At 39.8% G+C, this 6,096-nt stretch overlaps 1 long non-coding RNA gene across 1 annotated transcript; it reads left to right on the forward strand.

The window, feature by feature from the left end:
* The first annotated feature begins 3,761 nt into the window (after positions 1-3,761).
* Positions 3,762-5,890, forward strand: LOC119260836 (uncharacterized). The gene is made up of 4 exons (XR_005128831.2): positions 3,762-3,846; positions 3,943-4,127; positions 5,060-5,237; positions 5,770-5,890. It is a non-coding gene; the product is annotated as an uncharacterized LOC119260836 (long non-coding RNA).
* Positions 5,891-6,096: the final 206 nt, after the last annotated feature.

The following is a 6,096-nucleotide window of genomic DNA, read 5'->3' on the forward strand; positions in this document are numbered from 1 at the left end:
GGCCCCAAATCGAGGCTTGTTTTGGCCACGACGTCACTTCCGATTTCTTCTTTCGCTTTCTGGCCTAAAACTGTTCCGCTTCATTGCAGCCGAGCGAACCTCCCGGTTTCTTTCCCCGTCGCTGCACAGCGCTGTCTTTACTACCGGAGTATTACGGAGACAGGGTCGTTGGGCAGAGCAGAGGCCCGGTCACTGGAGCGAGACCACAGGCTCAGCCTCCGGCCACGCCTCCTCCGCCCCTTCGCCCCGCCCATCTGACCTCCCCCTGCGTCACCGGACCGCGCGGGCCTCGTAAGCCTGCGCCTCGCGTCATCGTCGCGCGACCCGCCTGGCCGTTCCATTTACCCGGTGGCTCCGCGCCTCCCTGTAGGGTCCTCGTGACTTCTGCAAGTGATACTGAATGGCTTAAGGGAGGGAACTGGAGGAACCCAAGCAGTTCTCCTCGGAGCTGAGGAGTCTCGGCGGACCCTCGGAGCCATTGGAGGTAGGTGATGGCAGCTCCCTTTAGGGTAGCCCCGACGCTCGTCGGGCCTTTCTTGCTATCTGGCATGCTGCACGGGGGCATCTCAGTTTCCGCAGATTGGCTCAACTTCTTAACCAGCCTGCCAGCGTCTCGGCTGTTTGGCTTCGACCTAGATTTTTCTCCGCTACGAGCTCACCCTCCCCTAACTGTCTGCCTTTATCAGTTTCCGGAGTAATCCTCCCTTTCCAAAGCGGTGGACAGTTTCCATTTCTGTCTTATGAGGTTCCTTCAATTTTGAATGCTCCCGCCCCCCTCTTTTGCGTGCATCTTCAGTGGCGAATCTGTCATAATATATTTAAAGACTCAGCTGAAGTGGACACTTGGAATCTCTCCAGGAGTCCCCCAGTTAGAATTAATGAAACCACTTCTCAGCTCTCAGTACTTAAGGTTTTTTGATATCCTACATTGTATTGTAATACCTGTTATTCTTTTAGTCCTAGGTTTTCAGGCACAGACCTCTTTCCGATAATTTTCTTTTTCACATGATTTCTTGCCTCCATGCCTTTGGGCTGTATCGAACTCCCCCTTCCCCTCCCAAATGCTCTTCCTCACTTTAATCTGGCAAAACGCTGCTACTGCGCCTCGCTTCTTTCTACTCGTTTTAAACTGTTCCTTTGAAGGCAGAGTTAGGTACTCCTTCAGCTATACTCTAATAAGGCACGAAGGCCCATATGCTTTTGTTGACTCCTATGTCAATATTCATATTATAGACAGCATTTTTTATTTGAAATTGGTGTTTTTCCCACAGAACCCAGCACAGTGCTTTCTACCTATGGTAGTCCTATCTTATTCCTCTTGCTTCCTTTAGATTGTGTCTTCTGTGTTTACAGATTTAATAGTTTAATGGTTATTAATCTGTAAGTTACCTCAGAAACTTTTCAAAGAATGCAGAGTGGAAATCATAATTATATATAGATTTGTGTAATGTATATAAAATATTGAGTAATGTATATAAAATATTTCCTTTTTCAGATTTATGCGGAGTCATTATAATTATTTTAATCTCAATTCCAAAGGATTAACCACTGGACAACAGTGCAATTATATGAAATTATGGCTGGTTATAAGCCTGTAGCTATTCAAGCATATCCTGTACTTGGTGAAAAGATCACACAAGATACGCTGTACTGGAACAACTATAAGGTAAGTTTGTCAATCATGGGGTGAGGGGGCATTTGCATTTATGACAATGTGGAACTCTAATGAAAACTAATAACTAAAATTAATCTATCAGCAACTTACAGTTTGGGCAGATCAGTTGATAGTTAATATTTTTTTCTAGGAATTTTATAGAAAAGTCCATATTGCTTAATCAGTTTAAGTTTAGAATTTTGATTAATTAATGAATTTTATAATTTGAATCTCATGCAAGAAGTTTTTTATTTTTTTTAAGATTTATTTCTTTATACAAGAACTGGGGTACAGTCAGAGGTGCCGAAGGGTGAGGGAATTCACCAGAGACAGTGGGGAGCAGAACAGTCAGACAGACGACGAAGACACTGCTGAGGGGAGCAGCAGGCAAGACAGGAGAGGTATGCTGTGCCATGTGGGTTTCTCCCTGGCTGGCCGCGAATCGAACCCGTGCTCCAGAGGCTGCAGACAGCTTCACATTGCAGCGCTCAACCCACTATGTCACCGGGGAGGCCCTACAAGAAGATGTTTTTGCCTTAACCTAAGGAAATAGGGCCTCCCTGGTGGCGTAGGCGGTTGAGCTCAGAGCTGTGAGGCTGTCCGCAGCCTCAGCAGCGGTGGTTCGGTCCCGGCCGGCCAGCGAGGGTCCCATGAGTCGCAGCAGACCTCTCCTGTCTTGCCCAATACTCCCCTCAGCAGTGTATTTTGTCATTCTGCCTGTTCTGTTCCCAGTCTGTCTCTGGTAAAGCCTCTCACCCTCACGCGCATCTGGCCTATACCCTGGTTCTTGTATAAAGAAATAAATCTTAAAAAAAAAAAAAAAACCTAAGGAAATAGTGATGCAAAATTCTTACTGCTAAATTAGCTTACAAATGAGTTTTTAAAAGATGAGTAAGTAGAAAATGTGAAAAGATTGTGAGGTTTATGGAAAAAAGTTTTTTTTTTTTAAAAGATTATGGTTTTTCTTTAGCTGTTTTTTTTTTTTTTTTAAAAGATTATTATTTATTTATACAAGCACTGGGGTACAGTCAGAAGTGGGGGAGGGTGAGCGAATTCACCAGAGCTAGAGCGGAGAGCAGAACAGGCAGACTGACGAAGTACACTGCTGAGGGGAGCGGCGGCGGAGAGGTCTGCGCACCATGTGGGACCCTCCCCGGTGGCCGGGGATTGAACCAGCGTTGCAGAGGCTGCGGGCAGCTTCGCAGCCCACGCTCAACCGCTGCCACACCGGGGAGGCCCTGGAAAAAAAGTTTTATGGCCAATAAATGTATTACGAGACTCAACTTCACTCATAATTGAAGAAATGCAAATTAAGTAAAATTAGATATTGTTTTTCATTTATTATACTGGCACACATGAAAAATTTGATCATCATTGCTACTCGAGGAAGGGAATTACTATAAACTTTTTGGAGAGCAATTTGGCATTATCTGACATAAAACAATGTACACAACTTTTGGCTTTCTAGTCTCACAGCCTGGAACTTTCTCAATAATATACTCCTGAAAGTTTGCTAACATGATTGATAACAACATGTGTGTGTGTGTGTGTGTGTTATGTATATGTATAAAATCAATGTATGTATATTATGTTATATAACATTCATTGAAATCTTATTTGTAATGTTAGAAATCTTAGAAGAACCTGTGTTTATTAATAGTGAACTGGTGGAGTAAATTATGATGGATGTTGTGGATGTTACATTTGTAGCTTACCTGAAAAGTTAGCTAATGTGCTAGTAAGTAATAGAAAGCAAGATATATAATGACCTGCATAGTATGCTGTGTGTTCAAATATACATGGTTAAATGTGTGTGGGTATAACTTCTTTTTCTAGTCATAATCACAGGAAACTCAACAGCTGAACAAAAAGAGTGAGGTGACTTTCTGAACATATATTATTTTACATTAATGGGAATAGAGATAGTCTGGGTGACAGGACTTGGGCAATTTTTGCTTTCTTTATACCTTTGTATTAAATACAGTCTAGTAAATGTTACTAAGAACAAAAAGAAATGGTCTGTAAGAAATTATGTAATGCTTAAATAGGTGTTGGTCCCACTTGTAACTCTGTTAATCCTTTATATTGTTTTTCATTAAGACCCTGTTCAGATTAAGGAGTTTGGCGCAGTGTCAAAAGTAGACTTTTCTTCACAGCCACCATATAATTATGCTGTTACAGCTTCTTCAAGGGTAACTATAATACTGCATTCCTTATTTTTTTATATAGTTTATATTTACTACTGATCTTGAGGCATCTGTTGAGTTACCATGTTTTTTATCTTGTAGATTCACATTTATGGCAGATACTCCCAAGAACCTGTAAAAACCTTTTCTCGATTTAAAGACACAGCATACTGTGCTACTTTTCGACAGGACGGTAAACTGCTTGTGGCTGGCAGTGAAGATGGTGGAGTTCATCTTTTTGATATAAGTGGAAGGGCTCCCCTTAGGCAGTTTGAAGGACATACAAAGTAAGCAACAGTTGGTTTTTATGTGTCCTTTTTGTTTTTTTTGGTTAATCTAAGCTGTATTCATTTTCTAGGCTTTGAGTAAAAGCAGAGAATTTAAAAAAAAAAAAAATTCATGAATATTATGTAACTTCAGGTACTTTTCCCCTGGTGGGCCTATGGCAGAGCTTAACCTAGGTCCCATGGTTGAGTTTCATGCGACTTGTGAATCCCCTAGAATTGTGTGTGACATTTTGGGAAATGTGCATTTATCTAGGGAGACATCCTGCAGCTTTTCATTAACTTCTCACTGAGTCCTGTGACCTGGTTGAGATTATAAACACTGGTCTAATGGCAACTATTAGACTAACTACTAATGAGAATTATGTAGGCCTGGACTATATTTGAGGTTGGAAGCTAGATTCTCTTCTTGGATTTAGTACTTTGCCCTTTGGTAAATTGAATGGCTAGGGCAGTTTATATTACAGCTTTGTTGCAGGATTCCCTGAATTATTTAAATTATTCAGAGTAACTTTGTATTCAGTCTTATAAATGTCTTTGTGAAAATTGGGTACTGATTTTAAAATCTCAAGTGTTTTTTATAATGTGTTAACGGGGTAGTTACCTATCAGTGAAACATTTCACTTTGATTGTATTAGAACATTCATCTTAATTAAACAGCTAGAATTGTAAGTAGAATTGCTAACATATTAGAAAATAAAGTTGTAAAGCTATTGTTTAATATTCTTATTACTTTCATAGTGTGGGGTTATTTAAAATTTTAAGTTGGCTTGGGACAAACACCTGTTTTAAAGGTTTTTTTGGTCATGACTTTCCCCTGTAGTTATGCTCAGAAACTGAGCTTTTTTTGGGGGGGGCGGGCAGGAGGAGAGGAGTTGGAAGATGTCAGAAATACAATTTTTCTATTTTTAATATACTGATCCTTGATCTTTCAGAGCAGTTCATACAGTAGATTTTACAGCTGACAAATACCATGTGGTTTCTGGGCTGATGATTATACAGTTAAATTGTGGGATATTCCAAACTCCAAAGAAATTCTGACATTCAAAGAACATTCTGATTATGTGAGGTGTGGATGTGCTAGCAAATTGAATCCGGATCTCTTTGTAACAGGTTGGTAAACTCCTTTTTTTCCTCTCATGAAGTTGATTATTTTATTATGAAATATTTTAATACTGCTTTGGGACTTTTTGGATAGACTTTTAGGAGTTAAATTTTTATGAAGGAATATGTTTTTGTTTATCCTATTCAAAAAATTTTTTCTTCTTTGTTGATTTTTTTATTGTCTTCCAAATGTGTTTGGAACATCAGGCTGCGTTGAAAACTGTCAGTACCTTCGTGAGTTTAGTGGTCTGGTTTTTGCAGAGTCTTCAGCAACGAAGAAACAGAGACAGTGGGGTTCATGTTCTTTGTGGGTGCCTGTGCAAAGATTCCCAGATGACTCAGTAGTGACAGTAGTCTGAAAATAGAAATAGTTGAAGATTCTGTAGTATAGTATGGTGGGTTTGAAGGTACTGTATCTTCATGAATTTACAAAAATTTAAAATTTTTATCTACATCTTTTAATATTTATCTGAATACTGACACACACATTTTTGTTGTTTTGAGCAGTGAAACTTACATAATGCCCAATTTGACATTTTAGGATCATATGATCATACTGTGAAGATGTTTGATGCACGAGCAAATGAGAGTGTTATCTCTGTAGAGCATGGACAGCCAGTGGAGAGTGTCTTGCTTTTTCCTTCTGGAGGTCTTCTGGTGTCAGCAGGTATTTCTTTTGAAAATTACTTTCACCAATGTTGTTGATCTTGAGTTATTCATTATTAGTTACTTGCTATAATTTTATCATGTACACTTGAATTGCATATGTGAGTTTTTGCTAGGTTGATAATTGGACAGGCAAAGCAGTTATCTCTTATTGAGTATCTGATGTAAGTCAGCTGTGCTGTTACATGCATATTATCTCTAA

The sequence above is a fragment of the Talpa occidentalis genome, unplaced genomic scaffold (genome assembly GCF_014898055.3).
Source record: "Talpa occidentalis isolate TD23 unplaced genomic scaffold, MPIMG_talOcc4v2.1 talOcc4.6, whole genome shotgun sequence".
Taxonomy (NCBI): Eukaryota; Metazoa; Chordata; class Mammalia; order Eulipotyphla; family Talpidae; genus Talpa; species Talpa occidentalis.